Below are 13,645 nucleotides of genomic sequence, written 5' to 3'. Positions count from 1 at the left end.
GGGCAGTATTTTCCTGTCGGTGAACCGGGGGGGGGCGGTGGGGGGCAGTGTGTGTGTGTGTGTGTGTGTGTGTGTGTGTGTGTGTGTGTGTGGGGGGGTGGTGGGGGTGGGGGCTGTTTGTTGATGCACGGTGGTATTGGGCAGGTATCCCGATGTCACCATACGTCATCCAGATATTCGGCTGCGCCACAACTGAACTGTCAAAGGCCTATTAAGGCCTGTTAAAAAGTAGCTAAAGTAATTAACGGAGCTGCCCATCCAGCCTTAAGGTTGGCGGTGGGGGTGGGGGGGTGGGGTGGGGTGGGGAGGGTGGGGGGAGGGTGGGCAGACGAAGAGCCCAGGCGGCCTTCGCATTTCTTATGAAACTCCATCCCCGGGCGGGATGAGGTTTCAAGAAGGGTTCATTATTTAAGTAAAAAATTTTGAAATAAATAATGGACATGTCCCCAGCTCATGTGACAGTTTCAAACGAGGGGACATGTCCTTAATTGTTTTTCCCACCGTCGTTCAAATTTCCCAAAACGTAAACAAACCTTGGGGAAATCTTTGTGCCCTTTCACGAAAGAGCGTGGGGAACCACTCAGGGAATCCTCCCCCCCCCCCCCACCCACCCACCTCACAGAGAGCGCTCGGCGCTTCCGGACGTGCATCACGATGGGCGGGTCTTAATCGGCCCCACCCACATAAAATGGCAGCTGAGACCCAGTCAACCCCACCCCCACCCTCCCGCAGCCCCCGCGGTGGGGGGAAATTTCTGGCCCTTATTTCCGTCACTCCTCTTCTCCCCTCAGTCCCTTTCTGATTCTGGTTTGTAATTTATATCCTCTGTGAAGACTGAGACAAAATATCAATAGCTTAAATTCAATATCTCTGGCATTTCTTCATTTCCCATGATAATGTCCCTCCTGTCACTGTCTGTAAAGGACCAGCATTTACTTTATCTACTCTCCTCCTTTTTCTATAGTTATAAAAGTTCTTACAAACTGATTTTACATACCTGGCTAGTCTATTTTCTACTTCCATTTTTTGCCTTTGATCAATTGTTTGATGACCCTTTGCTAGTTTCTAAGACACTCCCAATCCCCAGATTTACTACTAACTTTATAACATTATAAGCCTCCACTTTTAATCTAATACTATCTTTAACTTCCTGAAGCACTTTATGATTTCCCACTCTGTGCGGTATCAAACCCTGTCTACTTATGTATAGAGTTTGTGGTTCACGTCTAAGTTACAATTGCTAAATCAGCTAATTAACACTTACTTGGGCAACCACTCAGCTGATTGGCCGTTAACTGCCACTGCCTGTAGGTTATTTTTATTAACTAGGTACCTTAACTAGTTTGCAGTTTCTTTTGCAGCTTTGAAGTTCAAATCCAGTCCAGGTGATGTGGGAATGGTTAATGTACCAACCAATTATACCAACTTAATCAGGTCAACCTAATTTTGCAGTTAACCAGTTCAATTCCCCACCGCTCTCAACAATTGTGAATTTTAACAATTTCTCCAAACCTTAAGACTCTGTTTATGCAGGTTGTAGAATTTGGGAGATTAGCAGGACCTAATTTACATTTTCTTCCACCGCTCTATTAAAACGAGAAAATGGTTACCGGCCACATTTTACTTGGGATAGCGGGAAATTTGCAGTTTAAACCCTTCCATCAAAGTACAATAAAGGGGCTAATCCCCTGATGGAGAAATGCCAAAAGTATAAATTAAGAAGATCAGATGTACCTGATTAGATTTGCAGAAATCAGAATACACTGAATTTATTAGAAGCAGATATCTATTGATGCAAAATATTTGCTTTTTACCATTTATTCACCACATGGACTGCAGCGGCTCAAGAAGGCAGCATCTCACCTCTGTCTTCTCAAGGGCAACTAGGAATGGGCAATAAATGCTGGCCCAGCCAGCGATGCCCACATTCAAGTGATGAATATAAAAATGATCTTTGGAGCAGATGTTAAAATCTGGGCAGGATCCCTGCCCGAGTGGGAGGGTGGATCAGAGGTAAGCGGACAGCACTGACATCATGACTCTCTCACCTTCACTTCCAGTAGGTGAGGACCTTGCCCGAGTGGGGAAAAATATCATGGTCTAAACATCACAGCACACTACATTCTATGAAGTGTAAAGGATGGACCTTTTCATAGAATCGTAGAACAGGGCAGGTCAGGAGGTGATGATTTGGCCCATCAGTTTGTGATGGCTTTTTGAAGGACCATACCATCCTTGTCACTGGATGACAATCCAGTGTCATCCACTTGCCCCTGCTCTCCCCATCTTTCCCTGAATGTTTTCTCCTTCAAATATTTATCCAATTCCCTTTTGAAAGTTACTATTGAATCTGTATCCGTCACTCTCTGGGGCAGCGCGTTCCAGATCACAACTTCTCATTGTGTAAAGTTTCTCCTCATGTTGTCTCTGGTTCTTTGGTTTTAACCCTGTGACCTCTGGTTATTGACCTTTCAGCTGTTACAGTTTCTCCTCGTCCACTTCGATTTGATATGCAACTAAAATTCCCAAACATCGATTTACAACATTGTGAATTCATACAATGACCTGCTTGAGATTACAGTAAATCAATTTATTATGACTACTAAGTCTCTTGATACCACATTCCGAGCACAAAATATCAAACATGTTCACCTGATCTGCGTTCACTCTGCTAAGTGATTTTCAATATTCCCTGAGCTGAGCCAGTGAGAGTCAAATTGTACTTGGAGAACGTGGGGTGACAATGTCACAAAGGCCGAGGTCCTGGGATTTGTAGCATCATGGAATCTTACACACGGAACCATCTGGTTCCACTTCAAATCCTACAGGTCATGGAGCCTGTGTGGCTGGGTCAGGTTCAGCTTGAGTGAGTAGCTGGGTAAGCAGGGGTGAGGGTTTCAGTGGCACAGAGGGGTTGGTTGGAGGTTGGCTTCAGTTTTGTTGATGCTGTTAAATTGGAGAAGCCTTTTGTTCATCCATGACTTGATGCCCTATGAATGACAACTGCTTGGTGAGGTGGGACACGGGTGACACAGGTTACTGCCGACAGCGTCATGTTGCTGAGCATCCAAACTCAGACACCTTTTTTTATTCATTCACGGGATGTGGGTGTCACTGGCTGGGCCCAGCATTTATTGCCCATCCCTAGTTGCCCTTGAGAAGGTGGTGGTGAGCTGCCTTCTTGAACCGCTGCAATCCCTGTGGTGTAGGTACACCCACAGTGCTGTTAGGGAGGGAGTTCCAGGATTTTGACCCAGCGACAGGGAAGGAATGGTGATATATTTCCAAGTTAGGATGGTGAGTGATTTGGAGGGGAACTTGCAGGTGGTGGTGTTCCCATCTATCTGCTGCCCTTGTCCTTCTAGATGGTAGTGGTCATGGGTTTGGAAGGTGCTGTCTAAGGAGGCTTGGTGAATTCCTGCAGTGCATCTTGTAGATGGTACACACTGCTGCTACTGTGTGTTGGTGGTGGAGGGAGTGAATGTTTGTGGATGTGGTGCCAATCAAGCGGGGCTGCTTTGTCCTGGACAGTGTCAAGCTTATTCAGTGTTGTGGGAGCTGCACTCATCCAGGCAAGTGAAGAATATTCCATCACACTCCTGACTTGTGCCTTGTAGATGGTGGACAGGCTTTGGGGACTCAGGAGGTGAGTTACTCACCCCAAGATTCCTAGCCTCTGACCTGTTCTTGTGGTCACAGTATTTATATGGCTAGTCCAGTTCAGTTTCTGGTCAATGGTAAACCCCTAGGATGTTGCTAGTGGGGGATTCAGTGATGGTAATGCCATTGAACATCAAGCGGCAATGGTTAGATTCTCTCTTGTTGGAGATGGTCATTGCCTGGTACTTGTGTGGTGTGAATGTTACTTGCCACTTGTCAGCCCAAACCTGGATATTGTCCAGGTCTTGCTGCATTTGGACACGGACTGCTTCAGTAACTGAGGAGTTGCAAATGGTGGACATTGTGCAATCATCAGCGAACATCCCCACTTCTGACCTTATGATGGAAGGAAGGTCATTGATGAAGCAGCTGAAGATGGTTGGGCCGAGGACACTACCCTGAGGAACTCCTGCAGTGATGTCCTGGAGCTGGGATGACTGACCTCCAACAACCACAACCATCTTCCTTTGTGCTGGGTATGACTCCAACCAGCAGAGAGATTTCCCCCTGATTCCCATTGACTCCAGTTTTGCTAGGGCTCCTTAATGTCACACTCGGTCAAATGCTGCCTTGATGTCAAGGGCAGTCACTCTCACCGTCACTCGGTGGAAGTGCAAATGGTGCAAGAGGAAAAGAAGAAAAACAAATGAGTTTCTCGGCCAATCCAATGCTGCACTTGGAGAGGAAATTCTCATCCATCCCTCGGTCACATGGTGCAGGAAGGCCGGACAATGAGAGAAACAACTTCAATGAAAGGCCTGTACTGCCCAGCAGAACAAAAGAGTCCTTTAAAACAGGAGTGGTCACTGAGGGAGTGAATGATGGTGGACCAAGGGCAGAAGTGACCAGGGAGTGACAAACTAAGTGACTGAGGGAGCGAGTGAACAAATATGAGCAACTGAGTGACCGAGGGAATGCATGACCAAGTGACAGGGGAGTGAGTGACCAAGTGAATGATTGAATAAACGAGTGACCGAGTGATCAAGGGAATGAAAATATTTGGATTAAGCCTCTGTGGGTCGCCTGTGGATTTGTGTGGCCTGTGAAATACTTTCTAATGTTTTTCTAGTGATCTGACTGTCCATCTAATTAATTAATTTGTTGAGTGACTAACAGAGATGATAAAGGGCCCTGTAATCTTTAGGTGGTAGAGATGGAGATAAGAGCTAGTTAGAGTGTTTAGGTAGGTAGGGTCAGAGTTAAGAGCTAGTTAGAGTGGTTAGGTAGGTAGGGTTAGAGATAAGAGCTAGTTAGAGTGGTTAGGTAGGTAGGATTAGTAGTTAGAAGTTAGAGTGCAACTAAAGGGTACAGTTACATGTGGTTGCAACAGCATCTGATTGGTGGCGAAGGGTTATACAGAGTAGGACTGAAGTGAACAGAGCAAAATGTCTAGGTAAACAGCTATTCAGGAGAGTCATTCACATCGGGAGCTGGGACTGAGAGAGTTGCAATCAGCTCCTATTTACAGTATCAATGTGGTTTCACCCAAACCGATTTACAGGAATCCACACCCTGCTAGTGACCTTCAATCTCATCAGACATTGTTCCTACTGCAATGGAGAGAAATGAGGGCTTCCTCATTTCCTAACTCTTACCCTGCACATGTCCCATCAGGTAATCAGAGTATCAAAGACCCAGGACTGTAATAACAGCAACTTGCATTTATATAGCACCTTTAAAACATCCCAAGGTGCACGAGAGGAGCGATTATTAAACAAAGTCTGACACTCAGCCACATGAGGAGATAAAGTCTAGGTCAAAGAAGCAGTTTTAAAGGAATGTGTTAAAGGTGGAAAGGTTTAGGGAGAGAATTCCAGAACTTAGAGTCCAGGCATCTGAAGGCACGGCCTCCAATAGTGGAGTGTTTAAAATCGGGGATGTTCAAGAGGCCAGAATTAATGCACAGAGATCTCGGAGGGTTGTGGGGCTGGAGAAGATTGCAGAGATAGGGAGGGATGAGACCATGAAGGGATTTGAACGCGAGGATGAGAATTTTAAAATCAAGATGTTGTTTAACCGGGAGGTAATGTAGGTCAGTGAGCACAGGGGTAATAGGTAAGTGAGATTTAGTGTGAGTTAGGATACAGGCAGCAGAGTTTGAGATGAACGAAGAAGGGTTGGAGATGGGCTGACTCACAGAGGTAGAAGAGGGCAATGTTAGTTTTGGAATAGGTAAGAGTGAGCACCCTGTAAATGTCTGACTGAAGGGAGAATTTCAGCACCGTCTATTTCAGTGAGTTAAACAGCAGCAGAGATGAGAACTGGAGAGGGTGTTTAATTTAAATCAATTGGCAAGTGTTTAAAGGGTTTCTGATCCTCACCTGTTCTGGTGACCACATAGACAAGTGGGAGCTCCTGGTTGAAATGAAGGATAACTGTCTCTGGAGCCACAACAGTTCTCTCCGTGATTGTCTCAGCAAGTGTTCGATATCTGCTGGCTGCTGATACATTGACCTATCCTGCAGCAGAAGAGTTACTGATTTAGGATGATCACCAATGTTTCTGCTCTTAGATTCTTTAAACACCAGGAAGTAAATGTAAATTCACACGAGGGACCAACCAGAATGAACAGAAATCATTGTTTCAATGTTGTGTGAACCCTCAGGGATGGTGTCCAGTGACCCCTCGGGTCAGTGTTCGGTGACCCCTCAGGTCAGTGTTTGGTGACCCCTTGGACCAGTGTCCAGTGCCCCTTGGATTGACATCCAGTGACCCCTTGGGCCAATGTCCAATGACCCCATAGATTGGTGTCTGGGACCCGTTAGATGGTGTCCAATGACCCTGAGGTCATTGTCCGGTGACTCCTGAGGTCAGTGTCAGCTGACCCCACAGATTGGTGTCCAGTGACCCCTCAGCACTCGGTTACCAGTGAGCTGTCCGTTAACTTGTTCGATGTTTGGTGACCACTCCTTGACACTAATGTGTGTAAATTTATATAAAATTCCTCATCATCTTTTATCATGATAATTTCCTAGCTCCACATTCGGGACAGGAACTGCCCCTGTAAACAGGTCATGTTGTACTTACACCATCCCACTTGGTAGAGGAGCTGCAACATCACCAGTGGCTGGAGGGTGTGTAACTCGTTAACACAGGCAGATCCCATTCTCAATGTAGATGTTGGAAATGAGACACAATTGGAGACTTTAACATGAGGACTGAACTTCATTTGTGCTCCCTGAGCCAATTATACACCAGCTGACTAATCCCCACCCACTAAGCCCCACCCCTAAACCCCACCCGCTGAACCCCACCCACTAAACCCCACGCTCTAAACCCCGAACACTAAACCCCACCCACTAAACACCACCCACTAAACCCTGCCCACTAAACCCCACCCACTAAACCCCACCCACTAAACCCCACCCACTAAACACCACCCACTAAACCCCACCCACTAAACCCCACCCACTAAACCCCACCCACTAAACACCACCCACTAAACACCACCCACTAAACCCCACCCACTAAACCCCACCCACCAAACTCCACCCACTAAACCCCGCCCGCTAAACCCCACCCTCTAAACCCCACCCTTAAACCCCACCCCTAATCCCCACCCTCTAAACCCCACCCCTAAACCCCACCCCTAATCCCCACCCACTAAAGCCCGTCCACTAAATCCCGCCCATTAATCCCCACCCCTAAACGCGACCCACTAAACCCCGCCCACTAGACCCCACCCACTAAACCCCACCCGCTAAACCCTACCCGCTAAACCCCACCCACTAAACCCCACCCACTAAACCTCACCCTCTAAACCCCACCCCTAATCCCCACCCTCTAAATCCCACCCTCTAAACCCCACCCCTAAAGCCCCCCAATCCCCACCCACTAAAGGCCACCCCTAAACCTGACCCACTAAACCCCACACACTAAACCCCACCCACTAAAGCCCGCCCACTAAATCCCACCCACTAATCCCCACCCCTAAACCTGACCCACTAAACCCCACACACTAAACCCCACCCGCTGAACTCCACCCACTAAACCCCACCCGCTAAAACCCACCCGCTAAACCCCACCCGCTAAAACCCACCCGCTAAACCCCACCCGCTAAACCCCACCCACTAAACCCCACCCACTAAGCCCCACCCGCTAAACCCCACCCGCTAAACCCCACCCGCTAAAACCCACCCGCTAAACCCCACCCGCTAAAACCCACTCACTAAACCCCACCCACTAAACATCACCCAAAAACCCCACCCACTAAACCCCACCCACTAAACCCCACCCGCTAAACCACACCCACTAAACTCCACCCGCTAAAACCCACCCACTAAACCCCTCCCACCAAACCCCACCCGCTAAAACACACCCACTAAACTCCACCCGCTAAACCCCGCCCACTAAACCCCACCCACTAAACCCCACCCAATAAACCCCAACCACTAAAACCCACCCACTAAACCCCTCCCAACAAACCCCACCCGCTAAACCCCACCCACTAAACTGGCCCACTAAACCCCAACCCTAATCCGCACCGACTAAACCTCACTTCTAAATTCCGCCCACTAAGCCCCACCCACTAAACCCCACCCACTAAACTCCACCCGCTAAACCCCGCCCACTAAACCCCACCCACTAAACCCCACCCGCTAAACCCCGCCCACTAATCCCCACCCACCAAACTCCACCCACTAAACTCCACCCACTAAACCCCACCCGCTAAACCCCACCCACTAAATCTCTCCCACTAAACCCCACCCGCTGAACTCCACCCACTAAACCCCGCCCACTAAACCCCACCCTCTAAACCCCACCCGCTGAACTCCACCCACTAAACCCCGCCCGCTAAACCCCACCCTCTAAACCCCACCCTTAAACCCCACCCCTAATTCCCACCCTCTAAACCCCACCCCTAAACCCCACCCCTAATCCCCACCCACTGAAGCCCGTCCACTAAATCCCGCCCATTAATCCCCACCCCTAAACGCGACCCACTAAACCCCGTCCACTAGACCCCACCCACTAAACCCCACCCGCTAAACACTACCAGCTAAACCCCACTCACTAAACCGCACCCACTAAACCCCACCACTAAAACCCACACACTAAACCCCACCCACTAAAACCCACACACTAAACGCCACCCACTAAACCCCACCCACTAAACCCCACCCACTAAACCCCATCCACTAAACCCCACCCGCTAACAACCACCCACTAAACCCCACCCGCTAAACCCCACACGCTAAAACCCACCCGCTAAACCCCACCCGCTAAACCCCACCTGCTAAACCCCACTCACTAAACCCCACCCACTAAACCCCACCCACTAAACCCCACCCACTAAACCCCACCTACTAAACCCCACCCGCTAAACCCCGCCCACTAAACCCCACCCACTAAACCCCACCCACCAAACTCCACCCACTAAACTCCACCCACTAAACGCCAACCACTAAACCCCACCCACTAAACTGGCCCACTAAATCCAACCCACTAAACCCCAACCCTAATCCGCACCCACTAAACCTCAATTCTAAATCCCGCCCACTAAGCCCCACCAACTAAACCCCACCCACTGAACTCCACCCGCTAAACACCACCCATTAAACCCCACCCACTAATCTCCACCCGCTAAACCCCACCCGCTAAACCCCACCCATTAAACCTCAACCACTAAACACCACCCACTAATCGCCACCCACCAAACCCCCCCACTAAACCCCACCCACTAGACTTCACCCACTAAACTCCACCCACCCACTAAACCACACCCACTAAACACCACCCGCTAATCCCCACCCACCAAACAACCCCACTAAACCCCACCCACTAAACTTCACCCACTAAACTCCACCCACCCACTAAACCACACCCACTAAACCCCACCCACTAAATCACACCCACTAAACCCCACCCACTAAACACCACCCACTAAACCCTGCCCACTAAACCCCACCCACTAAAACCCACCCAGTAAACCCCACCCACTAAACCCCACCCACCAAACTCCACCCACTAAACCGCACCCACTAAACACCATCCAACCAAGCCCTGCCCACTAAACCCCACCCACTAGACCCCACCCACTAAACCCCACCCGCTAAACCCTACCCGCTAAACCCCACTCACTAAACCGCACCCACTAAACCCCACCCACTAAACCCCACACACTAAACCCCACCCACTAAACCCCACACACTAAACCCCACCCACAAAACCCCACCCACTACACCCCATCCACTAAACCCCACCCGCTAAAACCCACCCACTAAACGTCACCCGCTAAACCCCACCTGCTAAAACCCACCCACTAAACCCCACCCGCTAAACCCAACGCGCTAAAACCCACCCGCTAAACCCCACCCGCTAAACCCCACCCGCTAAACCCCACCCGCTAAACCCCACTCACTAAGCCCCACCCACTAAACCCCACCCACTAAACCCCACCCACTAAACCCCACCCACTAAAACCCACCCACTAAACCCCACCCACTAAACCCCACCCACTAAATCCCACCCACTAAACCCCACCCACTAAACCCCACCCACAAACTCCACCCACTAAACCCCACCCAGTAAACACCATGCAACTAAGCCCCGCCCACTAAAGACCCACCCACTAAACCCCACCACTAAAACCCGCCCACTAAACCCCACACGCTAAACCCCACACACTAAATCTCACCCACTAAACCCCACCTGCTAAACCCCACCCGCTGAACTCCACCCACTAAACCCCGCCCACTAAACCACACCCACTAAACCCCACCCGCTGAACTCCACCCACTAAACCCCGCCCACTAGACCCCACCCACTAAACCCCGCCCGCTAAACCCCACCCTCTAAACCCCACCCTTAAACCCCACCCCTAATCCTCACCTTCTAAACCCCACCCCTAAACCCCACCCCTAATCCCCACCCTCTAAACCCCACCCCTAGACCCCAACCCTAATCCCCACCCACTGAAGCCCGTCCACTAAATCCTGCCCATTAATCCCCACCCCTAAACGCGACGCACTAAACCCCGCCCACTAGACCCCACCCACTAAACCCCACCCGCTAAACCCTACCCGCTAAGCCCCACCCACTAAACCCCACCCACTGAACCCCACTCACTAAACCCCACCCACTAAACCCCACCCACTAAACCCCACCCACCAAACTCCACCCACTAAACCCCACCCACTAAACCCCACCCACTAAGCCACGCCCACGAAACCCCACCCACTAAACCCCACCCACTAAAACCCGCCCACTAAACCCCACCCGCTAAACCCCGCCCACTAAACCCCACCCACCAAACTCCACCCACTAAATCCAACCCACTAAACCCCAACCCTAATCCGCACCCACTAAACCTCACTTCTAAATCCCGCCCACTAAGCCCCACCAACTAAACCCCACCCACTAAACACCACCCGCTAAATCCCACCCATTAAACCACACCCACTAAATCCAACCCACTAAGCCTCACCCACTAAACTCCACCCGCTAAACCACACCCACTAAACCCCGCCCACAAAATCCACCTGCTAAACCCCATCTACTAAACCCCGCCCACTAAACCCCGCCCACTAAACCCCACACACTAAACCCTGCCCACTAAACCCCACACACTAAACCCCACCCACTAAATCCCGCCCACTAAACCCCACCCACTAAGCCCCACCTACTAAACCTTGCCCACTAAACCCCACCCGCTAAACCCCACCCGCTGAAGCCCAACCACTAAACCCCGCAAAATAAACCCCGCACACTAAACCCTAGTCGCTAAACCCCACCCGCTAAACCCCACCCACTAAACCCCACCCACTAAACCCCACACACTAAACCCCGCCCACTAAACCCCACCCGCTAAACCCCACCCATTAAACCCCAACCACTAAACACCACCCGCTAATCCCCACCCACCAAACCCCCCCACTAAACCCCACCCACTAAACCACACCCACTAAATCCAACCCACTAAGCCTCACCCACTAAACTCCACCCGCTAAACCACACCCACTAAACCCCGCCCACAAAATCCACCTGCTAAACCCCATCTACTAAACCCCGCCCACTAAACCCCACACACTAAACCCCACCCACTAAACCCCGCCCACTAAACCCCACACACTAAACCCCACACACTAAACCCTGCCCACTAAACCCCACACACTAAACCCCACCCACTAAACCCCACACACTAAACCCCGCCCACTAAACCCCGCCCACTAAACCCCACACACTAAACCCCGCCCACTAAACCCCACACACTAAACCCTGCCCACTAAACCCCACACACTAAACCCCACCCACTAAACCCCGCCCACTAAACCCCACACACTAAACGCTGCCCACTAAACCCCACCCACTAAACCCCACACACTAAACCACACCCACTAAACCCCACCCGCTAAACTCCACCCACCAAACCACACCCACTAAACCGCACCCACTAAACCCCCCCGCTAAACCGCACCCGCTATACCCCACCCACTAAACCCCACCCACTTATCCCCACCCACTAAACTCCACCCACTAAAACCCACCCAATGAACCCCACCCGCTAAACTCCACCCGCTAAACCCCACCCACCAAACTCCACCCACTAAACCCCACCCACTAAACCCCACTCACTATACCCCACCCACTAAACTCCACCCGCTAAACTCCACCCACTAAACCCCACCCACTAAACCACATCCACTAAACCCCACCCACTAAACCCCACCCACCAAACACCGCCCACTAAACCCCGCCCACTACACCCCGCCAGCTAAACCCCACCCACTAAATCCCACCCACTAAACCCCACCCACTAAACCGCACCCGCTAAATCCTTCCCACTAAACCCCACCCGCTAAATCCTTCCCACTAAACACCACCCGCTAAACACCACGCGCTAAAACCCACCCGCTAAACCCCACCAGCTAAAACCCACCCACTAAACCCCACCCGCTAAACCCCACCCGCTAAACCCCACCCGCTAAACCCCACCCACTAAACCCCACCCGCTAAACCCCACCCACTTAACCCCACTCCCTAAACCCCACCCACTAAACCCCACCCATTAAACCCCACCCACTAAAACCCACCCACTAAACCCCATCCACTAAACCCCACCCACCAAACTCCACCCACTAAACCCCACCCACTAAACTCCACCCACTAAACGCCACCCACTAAACCCCACCCACTAAACTGGCCCACTAAATCCAACCCACTAAACCCGACCCGCTAAACTCCGCCCACTAAACCCCACCCACCAAACTCCACCCGCTAAACTCCACCCACTAAACCCCACCCGCTAAACCACAACCACTAAATCTCGCCCACTAAACCCCACCCACTAAACCCCACCCGCTGAACTCCACCCACTAAACCCCACCCACTAAACCCCATCCGCTGAAACCCACCCATTAAACCCCACCCACTAAACTCCACCCGCTAAACCCCACCCGTTAAACCCCACCCATTAAACCCCACCCACTAAACACCACACACTAGACTTCACCCACTAAACTCCACCCACTAAACCCCGCCGATTAAACCCCGCCCACTAAACCCCACACACTAAACCCTGCCCACAAAACCCCACACACTAAACCCCCCCCCACTAAATCCCGCCCACTAAACCCCACCCACTAAACCCCACAAACTAAACCATGCCCACTAAACCCCACCCGCTAAACCCCACCCGCTGAACCCCACCCACTAAATCCCGCCCACTAAACCCTGCCCGCTAAACCCCACCCACTAAACCCCGCCCACTAAACCCCGCCGATTAAACCCCGCCCACTAAACCCCACACACTAAACCCTGCCCACAAAACCCCACACACTAAACCCCCCCCCACTAAATCCCGCCCACTAAACCCCACCCACTAAACCCCACAAACTAAACCATGCCCACTAAACCCCACCCGCTAAACCCCACCCGCTGAACCCCACCCACTAAATCCCGCCCACTAAACCCTGCCCGCTAAACCCCACCCACTAAACCCCGCCCACTAAACCCCACCCGCTAAACCCCACCCACTAAACCCCGC

The sequence above is a fragment of the Carcharodon carcharias genome, chromosome 13 (genome assembly GCF_017639515.1).
Source record: "Carcharodon carcharias isolate sCarCar2 chromosome 13, sCarCar2.pri, whole genome shotgun sequence".
Taxonomy (NCBI): domain Eukaryota; kingdom Metazoa; phylum Chordata; class Chondrichthyes; order Lamniformes; family Lamnidae; genus Carcharodon; species Carcharodon carcharias.
The sequence above is the reverse complement of the archived record's forward strand: the minus strand, read 5'-3'. Positions refer to the sequence as shown.